Genomic DNA, 21,287 nt, shown 5'->3' on the forward strand with positions numbered 1-21,287 from the left:
AAGCAAAAAGTGGGGGTGACCATAGGAAGCAGACCCTACTCTCCTACAATCGGTGAGACCAGGGTCGCGGTGCGAGATGAAGGCGGTGCTCGTGGCGGTGCTGGCAGGTCACGGTGCAAGCAGCAGCGGCGTCGTGACTGAAGCGCTGTTGTCGGTTGACGAACTGGAGTCGATGGTGCCGGCATCGGTAGACCAAGGCTGTGGTGCTGGATGAGGGCGGTGCATCGTGTAACTTTACGAGCGGTGCCCTCGAACCACGGTGCAAGCAGCGGCTTAGATTTCGGCATGGAGTGGCGGCATCGGGGATACCAAGGCGTCGTATGAAACGAGGCAGTGCGATGTTGTGGTGGTGCCATCTGCGGTGCCTTCAGGATACGGAGTCAGCAGCGGCGTCGTAGACGGCGTCGGGTTGCTTTTTCCTCTGTTGCAACACAAAACACACAGTCCCCAGTGCTGAGGGCAGGAGAGCTTGAAGTCTTTGCTGTTCCTGAGACTTCTTGAGCAAGGGGCAAGCTCTACCTCAAGCCCTTGGAGAAACTTACAAAAGTAGATTGCAGGAAGTCCAGTCCAGTCCTTTTACTGCCCAAGACAGAAGCAGCCACTGCAGGACAACACGGCAAAGCACACAGCAAAGTGGTAGTCCCTCCTCACAGCTTCCCCAGCTCTTCTTCTTGGCAGTCTTCTTGATCCAAAAGAGTTCAGGGGTCGATGGGTGACCAAGAAGGCAGCTAGTTAGGGCGCAGGATCGTGTCCCTCCGGCGCCGCCACTCTCTAGCCTTGTAATCGAGCCCAATCCCGGTTCCCTAGAGCACTGTAACAGGACCAGGCAGCACCAGTGAGGAGCTCTGTACCAGCCTGCCGAGTTTCCAGCGACTCAACCGCTCCCTGCTGGCATCGGATCCGAGGGCCGGAGCGGAGGCTCGGCGAGTAGAGCAGGAGAGCCTGCGACCAGGAGAAGCGCGGTGTGGTCCGGCGACGGAGGAGCATGAAGCTGACGATGTATGGATGCCGACTGCGATGAAGCACCGGGGGGTCCGCGGGACCGGGGGAGCTGAGCCGGCATGATCAGCTGATCTGTGCAGGTGAGGGCTGGCGGTATACCGGAGGCCGGAGCGCGGGGCACCGCGGGAACCGCCTTCTTGTGGGAGTCGCCATCGCGGATCACACTTTCGGCGCCTTGGGCCGACAGCGGACTGCACTGTGACACAAGGGTGTTGACTGTGCTACGTGGGAGGGTGGCCTCCCGTAACAGACGCCAGCGGTGGGAGCCCCCCATCAGCGAGGAATAGCTGGGGGCCTTGCTTCCAGCCCGGTAGAGCTCCGGGAGAGGACGTGAGCCCCGACACGCCCGGGGAACGAAAGGCGCACTGGGCTTCCTGGGTCCCGAGGCCCTCTATTGCCATAGACTGTAGGTGGGCCGGGGGGGCTGGCCCCAGGTGACGGAGCGGCGGCCTCACACGGACGCCGACAACAGAGGCAGCCGTCCACCAGTACTGCCACAGCCTGGAACCCCATTTCGAGTCCGGTGGGCCCGGGAGGCAGGGTGGGCCCTGACAAGGCCTGCGTGGGGTGCATCCTGAACACTAAGGCCCAATACTGCATTGGCCCGCTTTGTTGAGGCGGAATAAGAGCCCACGCAGCGATACAGGGCATGGCACTCAGGTCAGTCATCAGCCCTTTGCCCGAAAGAGGGTGAGGCCCGGCAGCGCGAGGCGGGGTCCCGGGCGGTCTTCCTGGGGCCTGCCCGGCCAAGATAGAACTGAGCCTGTATCCAGCGGCGGGGACCCTGGGTGTTGTGATGTGTGGCCGCGGCCTGGATTCCGCAGATCCCCCACGATAAATCCCACTGGCGGAAGCCCGCAAGCCGGTGGGGAGGAGGTAACTCGCCGAGTGTGGCCGGTGATGAAAATAGCCTCACTGTGGGCTGTTTGGAGGATCTGGGTCCCCGTCCCTGACAGCACGCACGAAGAAAGACAAAACATTGAAGGAGATGCTCCTGAAGCAGCCTGGGCCCACCACCCCCGCCAATGAGAGACACGAAGGGGCATTGGAAGGGGGCGACGGCCCAGCCACTAAGACCTTTATGATGGAACTATTCGCTGCCATTAAAGAAGACATACAGGAACTCAGAAGCCAGCTTTCCGCCGATCTCAGGGAGGTAAGATGGGACATGGATGAGGTGGGAGAACGTGTGGCCGCGCTGGAAGAGCATGAACTCAGCCGGGAAGAGGAACTTCACCAGATGCAACAAGACATGCTCCGCCTCCAGGAGCAGCATTTGGATCTACAAGCACATGCCGAAGATCTCGAGAACCGCTCTCGGTGGAATAATGTACGGATCCGAGGTGTACCCTGGTGAGAGGAGGGGGACGATCTAAGGGCTTATGTCGGGGCTCTGTTCCAGCAGATAATGGGTGAAGATGACGCGCCTGACATACAGATGGACCGTGTTCACAGAGTGGGCCTCCCCCGAGCAAACAAAGCACCACCGCCGGACATCCTTGTGTGCATCCATAACTTCCAATTAAAAGAAAAGATAATTCGGAGGGTGCGGGAGGCTAACCCAATCTAATTCCGGGGCCATACGCCTGCAATTTTTTAGGACTTGGCGGCCTCCACATTGCTCAAACGGCATGCATTCAGAGCGGTCACCTCCCATCTCCGTGAGCAAGGCATCCCATACTCCTGGAGCCATCCCTTCCGCATCATATTTAAATTACAAGGGAAACTACACCAGATTTGCTTTCTCACTGAGGCCCTTGAGGTACTTGGCCTTGATAGCACGACGACAGCAGAGCAGGTAGAGAGGCCCAAGGAGCGCGCCTCTCTTCGATCCACGAGTTGGCAAGCCGGCCTCCACACTGAAGCCCAACCAGGCAACGATGACCAAAGAGCGGGAGGCGGTGCTCTCCTCCCTATCGCAGCCATCGCAACGCCTGGCTCTGAGCAACTGGACTGCACCAGATTAGGTAACTTGGAAGGCTGCCGGGGGGGCACGGGTGGTTGTCCCCGATGCTCGCAGACAAACTCTCCGCTTGCAGGTGGGGGCGGACCATGCACTCTGCACCACCTGTTGCTGAGTGAGTCATGACCTCCTTGGTTCTCCATTCTCTGACGAATTTTTGTCGTGCCTTGCTCTTAGTAGCTGTTCTGAGATCTGTTTTTCTTTGATTATATTTCCGGTTGTTGTTATTTCTTTTTGGGGTTTCCGCACCAGTCAGTCCTCCCGTCTTGCTTCCCCGCTGAGGTCTAGATAGCGGGATGCTGGCAAGGCAGCTTGTTGCACCTACACACACATCCGATGGGGAAAGCCCTTAAGATAATTAGCCTTAATGTGCTGGGTCTAAACAACCTGGTGAAAAGATCAGCTGTCCTATCCTTGCTAGAAAATGCGGAAGGTGATGTTTGTCTCCTCCAGGAGACACACCTTCTTTCTAAGGACACCCCTCGCATGCGAGCTAGGTGCTTCCCGCAGCAATTCTGGTCTACGGGTCCGTACAAGAAAAATGGGGTAGCAATTCTGGTTAGAGAACACTTCCCAGGCAAAGTCATTGCAACTGTGGCAGAAATCAAGGGGCGCCTGCTTGTGGTTAGGGTGCAGTGGGGTGGTTTACACTTAACATTGGCCTCACTCTATGCTCCAAACACACAACAGGAATCCTTTATTCTTGCTGCTGTCACAGAGGTCCTTGCGACACAAGATGCAGCGATACTGGTGGGAGGGGACCTTAATTTAGTAATGAATACGGATTTGGACAGCTCAGGACAAAGATCAAACCAAACGGTGGCATTCTCCCCACGGGGCCGGGAATGACTGGCAGACAATGGCCTACATGACATTTGGCGTACCCAACACCGCGGCTTAAAGGACTACACTTACTACTCAGTAGCCCACAAAACCTATGCGCAACTTGACCATTTTTCTGGCCTCTACTCCCGTAGCGTGTGAACTGCACACTGCCACGATCGAACCCCCGGTCCTGTTCGGATCATGCCCTCATCGCGGCTCACATCCCTATGCAGACCTCACATGCGATCTCCCCTGGGTGGTGTTTGCGGGAGAGTCTCCTGCATTCCGCTGAAGCCCTGAAATTGGTCACTAGGGGTGAATTCATAGACATATCTGCAGCTGAAAACAAACTAAGGAAAGAGATGCTCAGCGAACTAGAGAAAGGTGTAGAGGAACTAGAGTCTATCCACAAAAGAACTGGGGCGCCGAGGGTGTGGAGGGAGTTGGAGAAACACAGATGTCTCCTGAAGCATCTGGATCTCGATAGGGCGGAGTATGCCCTTCTTCGCCTCCGCCACAAATTCTATCTTAGCAGCGATAAGTGTGGTAGGCCCCTGGCCCACAGACTGCAGGCTAAAATGCAGACGGCTTTGATTCAGGCGATCAGAGATCAAAACAGGGAGGAATAGAGCACAGATATGCACATAGTGGAAGCCTTCAGCTCCTTCTACTGCACCCTGTATACTGGGCAGGACCCACCGGCACGGGATCCTCTTCTATATTTGAAAACCTGTGCAATTTCCCCTCTCCCCAAAACAACAACAGAACTGCTTGATTCTGCCATTCGAATAGAGGAAGTGATTACAGTGATATCCCGATTGAAAATTGGCAGGTTACCGGGCTGGCTCCCTTTTTAACTAAACCTTTCTGGAGATGGGGGCAGTAACGCCGTCCATGTCGGAGGCAGCTTTCTCAGTCATTCTAAAGCCTGCCAAAGACCCGTGAGAATGTGGGTCCTACAGGCCCATATCCCTCCTCAACATAGACGCGAAAATTTTAGCGGCGTGTTTAAATCCCCTAATGGCAGACTTAATAGATCCTGACCAAGCAGGCTTTATCCCTACAAAACAAAGGGGGGGTATAATACAAAAGGTCTCTTCCACCTCATGGATAGCGTACAGAGATCGGGTAGGCAGGCCTTCTTCTTATCTATTGATGCTGAAAAGGCATTCGACTGAGTGGGTTGGGCCTATTTGTTTGATACCCTGCGTTGCTTCGGGTTTGGGGAGAACTACATAAGGTGGATCAAATGCATCAACTGCGCACCCAAGGCATTTGTGAGAGTAAATGGCAACAGATCAGCTGCTTCCCCAATATCCCGGGGGACCCGCCAAGGTTGTCCTTTATCCCCCGTCTTATTCGCGCTCTACATGGAGCCATTGGCCCAACGTATAAGAGCGGATTCGCGCATCAAAGGATTGAAATTCGGGGCTGATGTTCACAAGATCAGTCTATATGCAGACAATGTGATTTACTCTCTCTTACCAATCCTCACTCGACTCTGCCGGCTCTCCTTGAAGAGTTGTTTGGCTTTGGGGAGGTGTCTGGGTTTAAAGTCAACCTGGGCAAATCAAACATCCTAAACTTGTCGATCCCCCCAGCTATGGTGGATGGTCTGCAGCAACAGTTCCCGTTCCAGTGGACCCAGCAAGACATATCGTACCTGGGCATCTGCCTTGCGCCAACCATTGACCGGACGGTTGCTCTAAACTATGTGACTCTCTTGGAACACACGGCCAAAGCACTGGACGCTTGGTCAAGACTGCGGCTAGCATGGTTTGGGAGGATTGCGGCGGTGAAAATGACAGTTCTCCCGCGCATTCTTTATATATTCCAATCGATCCCCATGACACCTCCACCACGGGTGATACCGCAATTGCAGACCCTTATTAATAAAGCCGCACCTCTCGGTAACTCAAATGGTCCGCCCGAAGAGTGAGGGTGGGGTGGGTCTCCCTTAGATTAGTGGCTACTACCAGGTGGCCTGCCTCCGCTACATCGTGGAATGGAACAGACCCTTATCCGGCAAGCACTGGAACTTTAAGGAACAGGCGATAGCTGGAATTAACATCTGGAGAGAGCTCTTGTTGCCACGCAAGCACAGGGCCTAGGGGTTATATTCCTCCCCTGTCACCTCCCTGACACTAAAGGTCTGGGATGTGGTGACTATCAGGAAGGGATGGACTCCCTTTCCTTCGCCTATGACTCCAATTGTGGATAACCCAGACTTACCCCCAGGACAGGCCTCAGTAGTGTTCCAGCGCAAGAGGGTGGGATCTCTCTTTGACACAGAAGGTCTGGCCCCATTTGCGCAGCTCAAGAGAGACTATGATCTCCTAGCGACTGATGAATATGCATACAGCCAACTATATCACTGGATCACTGTGCCCTCTAATTACAAAAAAAGTCCCGCTCCCTTACCACATTTGAAAAATGGCTGCTTCGCAAAAAAGACGATCTCCAACTTATTTTTGAACTGTACGCTATGCTTATCATGCGACCTATTGAGCAGCGCACGAAGGTGCAAATCCGGTGGGAGAATGAGCTGGGTAGGACACTCTCTACTAAGGAATGGGAACATATACTCTACAGAACACATCACACCGCACACAACACTGCTGGGGCAGAATCCACCTTTAAAGTCTTCTCATACTGGTACTATATCCTAATGCGAATACACAGTTGGGGCAAAAGCAAATCTGAGCTATGCTGGAGGGGATGTCTGGTACCCTATCGCATTTGTTATGGCATTGTCCCAAACTTCAGCGCTACTGGACTGAGGTCTTCAATAACATAGACGAAGTGTTCAACACCGCCTTACCCTGGTCTCCGGAATACACTCTCCTTGGACTCTCACACTCACAGGTTTTCCCATTACGATCTATGAGAGGTAGGCAAATAATGCTAGCCTTGTCAGCAGCAAGACAAGCTATCCTAGCTCAATGGGGCGCGAAGGCCATTCCTGAATTTGTGAATTGGTTACATTGCTTGTGGTATATTTTGGATATGGAGCGCATGTCCCTAGTTGTGGATGGAAAGGGGTGGGTCTACGCAGAATTATGGGCGCCATTTCTGCAGTTGTTGTCCAAAGACATGAGAGAAATCACTTGCCCTAAATATTTGCAAATCCTTAAATTACTACCACAGGTTGCGCATGCTGCCGCACAGCAGAATACAATTTAAGAGTGGCATGCTATCATCACTTCTGTTCAGGGGCCTTGGATCCGATAGGGAGGCAACGACTGGTGTGGAAGAGGGTTATGGGAGGGATATGGGGGGCTTTGGTGTGGGGTTGTTTCCCTATTCGTTTTTCCTTCCTTTTATTATTGAGGTGTTGCTTTACCATGAAAAGTAAGAAGTCTATAACCAATGTGAAGAGCCATTCCGAGCACAACGCTGCCGGCCTCCGGGTTGTTGGCATGAAAGCCGTGTATTGCTACGTGAGAGGCGCTCTGCCGGCCATTGGATGTAGGCAGGAGGCTGTGTTATCGCATTTTGACTTTTTACCAATAAACAGATTGGTTCCTAAAAGTCAGGGGTCTGGGCCCCAATATTTATATCCCAAAATCCTTTGATCTCTCAGGCAGAGGGTGTCTGTGCCCAGCCAGAACCAGTTCTGCCTTCTCTGGTGTGACTTCCTGGCAGGAGTTGGAGACGGCATGGTCAGAGCCAGACCATGCCCTTTGAGGTGCAAGGAAATCTCCTCCCCCTTCCCCAATTGCAGCCCAGGTCTATTCAGCCCTTTCCTGATCCACCTAGACTATCTGGAGCCACTCCTGCTCCCCAGCCTTCTGTCATCCAAAACCCATACAGGCAATCCACATTCCAGCAGGGGCACACTGGATGACTGAGCAAGAAAATACCTACTTTCTAAAAATGGTATTTTCAAACACAGAATGTAAAAATCACCTTCACTAAAAGATACATCTTTAGATTCTGAATTCAGGCATACTAAACTTTATTTTCCCACCTAATTACCGGGCCAGTTACGTGTATAAGATGTTATAAACAGACTCCCCATTCTGTCCTATGGGGAACAGGTAGCCTTGCAATAGCGAAAAACGAGACTGGCCGTAGTTCGCTATCAGGACATGCCACACACACCAGGGCATGTCCTACCTTTCACATACACGGCACCCGGCCCACAGGGGTACCTTGGGCCTACCTTAGGGGTGGCTGACATGTAAGAAAAGGGAAGGTGAGGGACTGGCAAGTGTATGCACTGGCCAAGTCGACATGGCAGTTACAAACTGCGCGCAGACTCGGCAATGGCGGGTCTGAGTTACCTTTTACGGGTCATTTGTGTGGGTGGCACAAAATCCCATGCTGCAGCCCACAAATGGCATTTGATTCACAGGCCCTGGCACACGCAGTGCACTTTATTAGGGACTGACACATAAATGAAACAGGCAAATCATGGAAACACCAATCCATAACACATTTTACCACAGGAGCACTTGCACTTTACCACTGATTAGCAGTGAGAAAAGTGCGCAGAAACACTAAGCCAGCACAGAGTCAGAACCGGGAGGTCAGAAAGCAAAAAACTCAGGGGAAACACGCCAAAAGATGCTAAATCTAACAGCAGGCTTGAGAATCGGGGGCAGGGAGCATAAATTAGCACTGTATACTGATGATGCTTTGAAAGCGCTGACAAGGCCTCTTACTTTCTTGCTTCCCCTTATGTGAGAGATGGTGGCCCTCGGAGGAGCCTCTGCTTTAAAATTTAACTTTCTGGAATCTCATGCCCTCAACCTTACTCTCCCCAAAGCTGACCAGGTCCAATTAGCATGCCTTTTCCCCCTCATATGGGCCGTTCAAGGTGTGGGATATTTGGGTCAACCTATACTCCCGATGTTGGGCCACACCACAGAAAGCAACTACGCTGCGCTTCTTGCTACTGCCTGATATGACCTTTCCTCATGTAAGATATGCCCCCTTTCCTGATTTGGGGAGACTTGCAGCGGTCAAAATGACCCTCTTACCTAAGATTATTTATGTTATGCAAACGCTACTGTTGCTGCCCCTTTCCTATATTCTCGGCAAGCTACAACACCTTATAGATTACTTTATTTGGGTGGGCAAAAAGATGTGCATAGCGAAAAAGCAGGCTTATTTAGCCCCATCGGAGGGTGGACTGGGCATTTCTTACTTATTAAAATATATAATATCAGGCAGCACAGCTCCATTACATCGTGGAATGGTTCAGGCCGCGTACAGAGAAACATTGGTGCTTCAAAGATCAGATTGTGGCTGGAATACACATCTGAAAAATACAGTGGTTTCCTGACCCGCACTGACCTCCAAGAGTCTACATCTCTAGTCTAGGACACAGTACAAATCCATACTATCTACTCGCATATCACCCTTTTTTTAGAGTTTTTATAGCACGAACTTGACCCAAAGGTATCAGAGCACTTTACATGAGCACCAATTGCATTACAGACGGACATATTCATTTTTATTGGGCTTGGGGAGATTAAGTGATTTGCACAGAATCACAGGATGTTAAGTGGCCCTGCCGAGACTCGAACCCGGTTCCCCAGCTTCAAGGTCGACTGCTCTAGCCATAAAGCCACTTCCTCTCCACATCATCCACGCCCTTGACCCCGTTTGTAGAGAATCCTGACTTCCCCCCGGCAGTACAGGGGCCTAGCTTTGTGCGGTGCCAAGCTGCCAAATGTAAAGTATAGGTGACCTCTTTGATGTCGACAGGATTATGAAATTCGCACAACTTCAATCTAACTAAGGCCTCTCGTCCATTGACCCTAAGCAATATATTGCCCTTCGACATTGGATCCAAGCTGCCCCTGACCTCTTTCGAAAAATACCTTCTCACCCGTTCTGACAATAGGCGCTTACTCTCTGACATATAAAAGTGTTATAATGTGAATTTTCACTCTTATTGGTGATATGCTACTTCTAGTTTGTAAGTAATATGTATGGTATGTTCCTCCATGCTCACCCCTGTTTTCCCCTCTATGGTACACTCCTTTGTTCCCCTGGAGGCTACCTTAGAATGTTCATGAGGAGTTGCTGAATGCTGGTGGAGAGAGGAGTCGGAAAATAAAGAGATGTTCTTACCTGAAGATGCTTCAGACTTTTTATCAAAAAGCCCTACTGGTGCCCTCTAAAACACTGGCACAATGCCTGAGCCTCTGTGTGTGGTGCATCAAGTAAGGAAATTATGCTCAAGATTGCCCACTACTGGTACTATACGCTGGCTAGGGTAGCTAAGTGGAAGCAGGGTGGAGATGCGACATGTTGGAGACACTGTGGACAAGCTGACACACTTAAACATTGTCTTTGGCACTACTCCAAGAAACAACAATTCTGGACGGAGGTCTTGGCAGATGTCAATGAGATTTATGACACAAACATCCCTAGGTTCCCCAGCTATGTCCTCCTAGGATCTCTGAACTCCCTCATGTGCCCACTGAAATCGATGAGGGGACAGGCCATCATTCTGGTGCATGACGCAGCCAAACAGGTCCTTCTGGTCCTTGGGGCACAGACTCGGTGCATACTTGCTTGGATTGGCTACACAAATTATAGGATCTCCTAGGGAAGGAGAAACTAACAGCAGCCGTTGTCAACATGTTGTCACACTTTGACAAAACTTGGGGACATTGCGTGCAATTCCTGTCCAATGAATTTGGGAGCTGACTTGCCCAGCCTACTTAAGAGTTCTTTGCCTTACACGCTTGGAACACGACACTCACTAAGGTGCAGGGGAAAGCCTTCACTACTCCTACCTTTTCACAAGCGCTGGCCGCTTTACATCTTTCTATGAGCTATCGAGGAATTCTGTTTCCTGTCCCATTTATCTCCTCTCTTACCATCTTAGTCCCCCTTCCCTTCCTTTTGCCTTTCCTCCCTACCAATTTTCCCTGTTATTGCTGTTTCCCCTATTGTTCCTCACCGGCCATTGGCTGTAGGTGGGATAAATGTTGTCTTGTCTATTCTTCTAAAAATCAATACTACAGATTTAACTTAAAAATAATATTTCAAAAATCTGAATAATTACATTTTAATCAAAAATATTGTAGAAAATCTTGAACTATTGCAAACATTTAAGTGATAGTCAAGGTTAATAATAGTGATAAGTATTATATTTAAAGAGAATTTTAAAACAGGGATAAAAACGTAAAATAAAATGTAGGCAATTAAAATAGTTTTAATAAAAGTAGAAGTGCAAATCAAAAGCAATTAAAATATCTTTATTTATAAAAGAATATATATTAATATAATAAATCAGAAATGTTAAACATATGATACAAGTTAAACATTTTTTTTTACTTTTTCATTCCAGTTGATTTCAATTGCAGATGTTGTCTTTTCTTAGTTTTTTTGCTTTCAGTTTGACGTTCATGCTTGTGCATCTGTTTCTATAGTCTGTGGAGCGTCATGGTCAAGATTACAAGCATGGAGGAGCTGCGGTCAGGAAGGATTGAGTAAAAGCCACATATAGGTTAAGCCAGTGCTTAGTTTGTAAAAAAGATAAGTGCTAGGGCCCTTGTCAGGAGGCCACTGCAGCTTGCCCACCCATTGCTCCTGCCAGCGCTGCCAATGAAAGTACTAACACAACTACTAACCATCACATTCCGACAAGTGCAGCAATTCAGACTATTCCAGGCCCCCAAAACTATAATAATTGCTTGGGTGGCAGGTATTAGTCATTTTTTATTTATTTTGAATAATTAATAAACCACTGTTGTTTCGCTCATCTCTATATTGAACAAACAATGCCCCCATGTGGCAGACTGTCAAAAGTGCTGGTGTTGGCAATTAACACAACACAACACAACTTATTTTGTGAAAAGATAGACAAGATCTATTCTTCCTTCCCCAACCCCGAGGCGGGCTCCCCGATGGACCACGAGCCACCCACCTCCCAAGCCCACTGTATTAGCTTCGGCCCATTCTCTGAAGAGGAAGTGGGCAAAGCAATGCTCGAAATTAAATCTGGTTCCCCCTTGGACCCTTGCCCCCATCATATTTTCCGACAACTCATTCCTTTAATTTGCCCTGCAGTAACTCAAGTGCTGAATCACTCGCTAGAAGCGGCAGAATTTCCATCCAGCTGGAAGAACGCCACAGTCACCCCCCTTCTAAAAAAAGCAGGCCTAGATATCAACAACCCGGCCAACTATAGACCCATTTCCCAACTTCCCTACTTGTCGAAAGTCCTGGAGAAACTGGTCAACAGGCAACTGGTCAGTTTTCTCGAAACGAATAACCTACTGGACATCACGCAAACAGGTTTTTGGGCCAACAACAGCACGCAAACAACTCTCCTGGCCGTGCTTGACAACATCAGAATGCATGTGGACCAGGGGAAAACAGTTGCCCTAATCCTGTTGGACCTCTCGGCGGCATTCGACACCGTCCCACACAAACTGCTCCTGGAGACCTTAGCATCTAGAGGCATTAGGGACAGAGCACTGGGATGGCTGCGGTCTTTCCTATCGGAAAGATCACAATCGGTGCACCTGGGCAAGTTCTCATCCCCTCGCCGGATTATCAAATACGGGGTCCCGCAGGGGGCCTCGCTAAGCCCTATTCTGTTCAACGTTTTCGTGTCTTCCCTGGCTGGAATCGGCAGAAAATGGGGTGTTGAAATCTGTTCCTATGCGGATGACACCCAACTCACTGTAATCTTGGACGAGAAGAACAACCCCAAGGACAGGCTTCTAAACTGTCTCTCTGAGTTGGCTGAATGGATGCACAAGCACTACTTTAAGCTAAATGCAGACAAATCAGAGATACTGCTGTTCGGAGGCCACACTCAACTGTGGAACGACACCTGGTGGCCCGAAGCTCTGGGTATCCCTCCTGCCCCGACATCAACAGCAAGGAATCTTGGAATAACTATTGACACCTCCCACTCCATGAAAACTCATGTAGCCGCTATATGCGGTAAAGGCTTTGCAACTCTGAAGATGCTTAAAAGAGTCTTTCCATGGATTCCAATAGAGTGTAGAAGGATCCTAGTTCAGTCTCTCCTGATGAGTAGGCTGGACTATGGAAACTCCCTGTTCGTAGGCATGGCAGAGTACCTATTCACCAAACTCCAAATGGTGCAGAACGCAGCAGCCAAGGCTATCTGCATGAAAAGAAAATTCGACTCGGCCACAAATTGTCTGCGTGATCTACACTGGTTGCCAATGAAGCAAAGAGCAACTTTTAAAATGTTGTGCATCACTCATAGAGCACTGCACAAGACAGGCCCTCTCATCCTTAGAAACAGGATTCAGTTCTACACTCCCACCAGAAACCTCCGCTCACAAATCTCGGCGCAAGCCAGCATCCCCCGGGTAAAGAGAGCCAGGATGGGTGAACGAGCCTTTTCCCACGTCGCTGCAAGGAAGTGGAACGAACTTCCCGTGGCCCTCCGACTCACAGAATGCCACCTGGCATTTAGGAAACAACTAAAAACCTTCCTTTTCCCCCACTCCGACTAAACCACCCAACTATGCCCACTGCACCCACACTTTAGCAATCTCAGCGCCGTGATATCCCTTTGGGATGATTGTTAGCGCTCTATAAGAAACCTAAATAAATAAGTGTGGGTGCCGAGCCCCGAAACCACAGGCTCACATTAAGCACTGGGTTAGGCACTTTATTATGGAGAGAGAGGAAGGGAGATAGGTAGATGTTAAATAGATTTATAATTAAGTAATGTTAATTTTAAGCAATTTTACATTTCCCCACAGGCTGTGTTGGTATATACACATCAGGTAGGTGTTAATTTTAACATTTTAAGTTTAAGAAAAAGGATCATCACTTTGTAAATACTTCTTTCTAAGTATAAATAAAAATAATAATAGTTTTTTTGAATTTTTCTATGTCGTAGTTTTGTTACTGTGATTAACTTTTGATGAGGAAGCGCGCAATCAAAAGAGATGACATCATATTTTTATGATAATTTGGTTTTTCAAATTTAGTTTTGCTTATGGAAAACTATTCTTGTAAAAAGTGTTTTTTAAAACTATTGGGTTGTTACAGGTTTTGGTTGAGAATTCTTTTGGTGCAAGGAATAATTGTAAAAATTAATTTTGCGGTTTTTAGATTCGTTAAGCATTTTTTTGGTGTTTGGACATTGTTTATATTCACTGGACTACTGGATTAACAAAGATGGTTGGTGAGTGGATCGTTAAAAATATCACCAAGAGTTGAAGAAAGAAGACTTCTACAAACAGACCATTAAAAAAAATATGTATATTTTTATGAACCATTTTAAAAATACAAATGTAATTAAAATATTGAGTATAAACAGGAGAGTAATGCATTTTAAAAATAAGTAAGATCAATAGTGTAGGATGTAAGCAACGTTTTCCAGGTAGTCTGATCCTTCCAACATAGAAAACTGTTGTATTTTGGCCAATAATCGTTCAGACATATTTTACTTTTTTTGGACACTCCAGGATTGAGAATACCTATTAAATATTACGCTTGTCTCATTTCCGGAAAACTTTGTTCCTTTTTTAAGATTTCCAGGAACTGACACAGGTTGGGGTGTTGTTTATCAATTGAACTGTTAAAGGAGTTATGCCAACCCTCAATGGCACTGTTTGATTTTGCACCTCCCTCTAAGCAGGTCGAGTAGCAGTTCCACCATTCAATTGGAAAGCGTGGTTTCCTCCTGTGACCTGACCTGCTTAAATGGCCTATCTGTGCATCTTCAAAACATTTTAAAAGGGGTGCAAATGTTTCTTCATTTTATAGAAAAAAAATTATCTGATTGAATAATTGATATGTAAAAGTAATACATTCAATCAGAAGGTACAAAACAAAATGATGTTAACTTTCTAAGCTCAAATTTAATTTACTTTTTGACATGTAGCCCTCAGCTAAGGGTGTTTTTTGAATCTTTTTCCAATATGCTTGGGAATTTATTTCAAAAAAACATCCTCAAATTTGGGTATTTGAGTAAAGTTTAACAATAGCGTTAATTATCTGTAATTTAAAAACTATTCTTATTTTCCTAGAACTTTTGTTTATTGTTCTTGGTTTGACAACTGTAAAAAATTTAGTATGGGCGGAGGATATCTTGTCAAGGGGTAAAACATAAATAAGTGGGATAGTAGTGTGTTTGATTTTAGCATGTCTTGTGTAAATGTGGATGAATGCATGTGGTGTGGCTTTAAAGGCACCATCCACATTTCACAGTTTTTTAGAGTAACGGTGTTATGAACGGTAACAAAGATTAGTATACACTTTTAAATGTGTTGGTTGTCATAGATAAGAAAAGATTCATGATTGAAACACTGTTAGTTTTGGGGGAATGTTTAAATAGGGTAGTTGTGAGGAGTTGTTAATTGGGGATTACTCTCATGTTCTTAACGCTGCACCATTCTTCTAAGATTAGGAATTGTGGGTATACTACTAGCAACATGCATGGACATGTTCTGCACTACCTCCTTCACTGTTGAACCACAGGGTTCTTTAGAGGTGACACCAAGTGCATTTATGTGTTGTACATTTTCTCTTACTTCCAACTCCTTTGGAGAGGCAGAGCGGTTATGTTGGTGTTTTCTTTCAACTAAGTCACCAAGTGTAATAACTTCGTAATGGGTAGAAAAGTAGTCCACATACCTCCAATGACCCCTGGGCTCAGTAAGTCTTTCCTTCCAATAAAGGGACCCACCATATGTGAGATATTTGATCAGTTTATTTCCTCTTTTAGAACAAATGCATGCAGCTTGCCTTGTATTTTCCATGCTGTTTAACTGAACGATAGACAAAATAAAGTATGTTGAAAATATGCATTGAATGTTTTAAATAGTTTGCTTTATCCTGTGAATAGAATAAAACATCCAGCTGAATATTCATTAGTCGAAATAAAGTTTTAAAACGTGTTACTTGTTAGATTTCTGTTGGGTAAAATATCTTAAATGTAGTCATTTTCTGGTTATTAGATGGAAAAATAATTAACAATTTCTTTTTGCAATAAAAGTCAGGAGAATTACCTTTTGTATGGGGAAAATGGTATTTGATTGGCTAACTTGTTAGGATGTTATTATACCAGTGTTAGATTTTGCTTTTTCTTAGAGGTTTTGGTTTATGGTTTCCTAAAATGACTAAAGATTCAATGTTAATACATTTTAAAAATAGTTAAAATATTCTCTTTAATACTGTTAAAAAACAATCATTTTCTACATTCAAAATACTGCTTGCATTAAATAAATGTTTTTTAATATTGGCTTTAAAAAGACAATAATGAAAATTATTCTCTTGTTTCGAACTGGAAAAAAATAGTTTGGAATTTTTGGAATCATTTTGTGATATAGATTATATGCTGGTATAGAGTTTTGATTTTCGGATGTGAATGTTGATTTCTTGTAAAGCTTGAGTTTGATAATGTTTTGCATGAGGAAATGCTGAGGAACAAAGAGAATAGTTATTTTCTTTGGGTAAGTTTACCCTCTTACTAGTGTCCAGTACTGTCCCTGATCTGTCACAGGGCGAAATAGGGAATAGTAAATCTGATCCTCTACCAGTGTGCAGCACCTTCCCCAGCTGGCACAGGGCAGAGTTAGGAATACTAAATATGCCCCACAACCAGTGTCCAGCAACTTCGCCGAGTTGGCGCAGGGCGCATTTGGGAATAGTAAATCTGCCACCCCAACCAGTGTCCAGCACCTTCCTTGAGTTGGCACAGGATGGAGTTGGTAACAGTACATCTGTCCCCCAATCATGGTCCAGTACCTTCCCCGATTTGGCACAGGGCAGTGTTAGCAATAGTAAATCTGCCCCCAACCAAGGTCCAGCACCTTTCCCGAGTTGGCACAGGGTGGATTTGGGAATAGTAAATCTGCCCCACCAACCAGTGTCCCAGTTGTCTGATATATTTTAGCTTTTTTTTACATGAGTTTATTTACATTTCAAAAATAACTTTTTTGAAAAAAATGTATTGCTTTGTTTTTCACAAAATGATTGACGTCTTAGTCTGAGAAAAGCATTTTGGCAGTTTTTGGGAAATCTCTAGAAACAAATATTTAGTTGTTAATAGAAATCCTTTCTGAAAATGTTTTTAATTTGAGTATTATTTTTTGTATGAAATTATACTTATGTTCAGGGATAGGTGACACTGTGAAGAGGAAGACTGTCAGGCAGTTGCTGCTGTTTGTTCAAGTGTGTGTAGTCACCTGAATGACACACTAATTACAAAATAGTGGATGCCCGTATATAAACTATTTTTTTAGGTAAAATCAACATTTATTTTAAAATGTGCATCTGAAAGCTTGAACTTTTTTACTTTAAAACATGACTAAACCTATAATTTAAGTAGTATACGAATTTTAAGGTTTTAGTCTTGACCTTCTCATGTGTAGTGATCCGCCATCTTGGTTGTGGCATTTGTACATTAAGTTAAAAATAGCTTACAATTAAAATTGAATTATTATTTTGTTTGTAAAAAAATGCGTTATGAAGACGTGAATGGTAATAGTATGCGTGGTAAAGGTATGTGTGGCAACAACATGGAACAATACTATTTAGAATCGCAATTACAATGGGTGGCAAAGTGGATGGCAGGGCTGCAACAGTCTGACTCCGTCACAGATGCCCCCCCTGGTACCTGGCACGCATCCTTCAAACATTCCAACCATGCGCCAGGAGTAAACTGCCAGAACAAATACTTCTCAGAGTCGTACACAAAGTTCATCGGAGAAGCCTATACATTACATGCACAGTACCCCCATATGCACCGGCACTGCCACTGCAGGGTACGCCACGTAGGGGCAGCGCAGTGACTGCCACAGAGTTGACGGCCTGGCTGGCAGCTGGAGTGCAAACACTGGGAGACCGCTAACAGGAAGGGGCACTTTTACCATATGATGTCTTAGCGGACTTGAACGACCTATCGCCTGGCCAGTTCTTACAATAGCGCTCTTTCTTAGCAGCCCTCAAGGAAAAATGGGGCCACATGACTACAGAACTGCCCACACATCTAACCATACAATACCTACACGTTATGGGAAGGGGTAGACACCTCACTAAATGGTTTGCCAACTCACTATGGGCCCGATTCACAGAACTAACTTAAGACAAAATCCTAAACTTACTACCATTTTGGTATTCACAGAAGGCACTTACTCATTTTGGTATTCACAGAAGGCACTTACTCATTTCGGTATTCACAGAAGTTAGGAGTCCTAACTTTAGGACTCCTAAATGCCTTCTGTGAATACCGAAAGTCTTAAAATTAGGATTTTTCTCAGTTTAGTAGTAGTATAGTTAGGACTCCTAACTTTAGGACTCCTAAATGCCTTCTGTGAATACCGAAAGTCTTAAAATTAGGATTTTTCTCAATTTAGTAGTCCTAAGTTTAGGACTCCTAACTTTAGGACTCCTAAATGCCTTCTGTGAATACCGAAAGCCTTAAAATTAGGATTTTTCTCAGTTTAGTAGTAGTATAGTTAGGACTCCTAACTTTAGGACTCCTAAATGCCTTCTGTGAATACCGAAAGTCTTAAAATTAGGATTTTTCTCAATTTAGTAGTCCTAAATTTAGATTTAGGACTACTAAATTGAGAAAAATCCTAATTTTAAGACTTTCGGTATTCACAGAAGGCATTTAGGAGTCCTAAAGTTAGGACTCCTAACTTCTGTGAATACCGAAATGAGTAAGTGCCTTCCGTGAATACCAAAATGAGTAAGTGCCTTCTGTGAATACCAAAATGGTAGTAAGTTTAGGATTTTGTCTTAAGTTAGTTCTGTGAATCGGGCCCTATATCTCCACACGGAGGTGTCACTGGTATTCACTAGACAGCGGTGGGAGGATGACAGAGGACACCCCTTTGAGGACAAGGAGTGGATGGAAGTACTGAATATATGTCCCACGTAACCCGCGCTTCAGGCTCACCCAACATTACATAATCCAGAGGGCTTATCTCACCCCAGAGAAAATTAACAAATTCTATAATAGGACAGATGTGGCATGCCCCATATGTCAGCAACTAGATGCCGACTTGCTGCACATGTTGTGGACCTGCCCATCACTGTGTGCCTACTGGCGCCAGGTTAGTGCCGCCCTAGCAGTATCCATGCCCGAAACCTGGAGTGCACATGGGAGGAATGCATACTACACCTTTATCCTAGAGGTAAAAGGCTAAAAGTCACTTCCTGCTTCCTAGATTTAGGCATGCTAACAGCTAAACGCCTGATCACAAAACGGTGGAAAAAGCCTAATCCCCCTGCCCTGCTGTCTTGGAGATGATCGCTCGTGGTGTGGACCATGGCGGAGGGTGAAGCACTGCGAACTGACGATATCCGTGGTCTCCGCAAGGAGCTTATCGCAACACACTGGGAGGCCATATTACATGATTTTCAGGGGACACAATCAGGCAGCTCGTGGGCCCCCTGTCTGTCCTCTCCTGGCGTTCCTAATGGCTGATACTGTGGGTGGTGGCCTGATATGTCGTGACGCTAAGGGTGGACCAGCGTGGGGTATTGTTCCCTAGATTGACATCTCCTCCCATTCCCCCTCCACTCCCCCAAAACTGGAAGTCAAGGACAACTGAGCACAATTATGGGGACCTCCCAACCCCCACCACAGTCTCTACACTTAAACAATTCTTAAAGGCTAGACCCCATAGAAAATCCTCCCCCGTACCCCAGCTGCATCCCACATTACCTTGCAGCTACAAGAACGCCAAACTTACTTGTGAACTGTGGAAGGCATCCATAACATGCCAAGACTGGTGTACATACATGAAGGGTCGATGTTGAATTAGCTGAACATCACTAATTATACATAGCTACAGTGCACTCCTCACCCTGAGCCACAGCCTCGTTGGAAGAGGGCAACTAATTGATAAACATGCTTACTATGCACAAGGCTACTGATCAGCTTTTGCACATGCAAACGCCTACTGATGCGCCTCACATAGAAATACGGGGGCGGAAACACACAGCATTGATACTGAATAATGTGATTGGAAACGCGGAAACAGAGAGAGAGTGAAATCTGAATGGAAACTATTACCAAACTGCTCAGAAGTTACTGTTGTTTATGTTGAAACCTGTTATAAGAACCACCTGTTTATTGGCTTAAACATGTACAATCAACCATTTGGACTTAAATCTGTGCAATGTATGCATGATGGAATACTAAGCACCAAAAATAACAAAGCAAAAGAAATGTATGCTTACAACAAGCTAATTGCAACAAGAAATAATGTTAGACCTCTATAACTGTGATGGAGAATATGCACTGTATCAAATGTAACCATTACAAAAAACTCAATAAACAGCTGTAAAAAAAAACAAAAAAAAAAACAAAGGTATGTGTGGCAAAGGTAGTTTTCATTTTAATAATTGACAATGCGTGGATAAAGGCATGCATGGTAAAGACATATGCTTGGTAAAGGCATGCATGGTAAAGGCATGCATTGTAGTGTCTTACATCCCTCTGCAGACCACAAGCCCTGTGACTGACCTCAGTAATGTTTAATTCACATTTTCACATTTTCAGAATTGAAATATTTCCAATTCTATTTTTTACAACAATATCATTATTATTTATCTGATACCAATAACAAGCATTGGCAAAGTCAATAGGTCTGGCTTGTTTTAGGCATATATCTGTAATTCTGTGATGTGTCTAGTTGCAATAACTCTCACAGAGAGGCACTCAAGTATTAGTCAGGTGGCATGCTATGTGAAGCTCAGGATTTTAGTGTAAATGTCTTAAGCCATGCTCTTGATTACGTATGCCACGCCTCTAGGAAAGAAATCATAGTTATGCTTCTTTGACCACGCCCCCACCTTTTACATCCCACTTAAAGCCCTGAGGCAAACTACTGGTCATTGGTACTTCCTATGTGAGGTTGCTTGATAACTGTAGTTTGCCCAGTAAAAAAACATTTAGAGCTAAAGTTGGCAGTGTATGGATAGCTGTTCCTTATTCCTCCTGTACTTCTATTCTGCCCTATAAAGTGCAGTTTGTTCCTCCTTTGACCGAAAATATCAGTTTTTTCACTTTGTATCAATTTGTGTCTGACTTACCCATCCTAAGACAAATATCCCTCGGTAGGGAGGGAGTCGCTGGAAGAAAAATGAATATATTTTTGCTGTAGCTTTGCTCATACAGTCTGGATCTCTGGTAAGAGATTGATCGGCTAAACAAAGACCACAAGGACATATTATTCAATGCCTGCCAGGCAGCACATCACACCTGGTTTGCGAAAGAGAACACAGCCTGCAGAAAGTTAAACCCCTCGGTACATGAATTCAAACCACTCTTTCTGCCAGGGTTACCATTGTTGTGCAGGAAAGCCTTCCTATGCATCTCTCCTGCTGCTGGAACTGTTTCCTGTGTAGTCAAGTGCCGAGCTCAGCCTCGCTGTACCCATGGAAACAGGCTCCGCAGCCCATGGTAACTACCTGCTGCCATCTGCCTGGCAATTGATACTGCATTTAGCGAGCATCTGAAACTGCCGCCCAGCAGCAGAGAGGTTTGCAGCGAAGGCAGCCCTGGGGCTCAGTGGTA

The sequence above is a fragment of the Triturus cristatus genome, chromosome 2_2, assembly GCF_964204655.1.
Source record: "Triturus cristatus chromosome 2_2, aTriCri1.1, whole genome shotgun sequence".
NCBI lineage: Eukaryota > Metazoa > Chordata > Amphibia > Caudata > Salamandridae > Triturus > Triturus cristatus.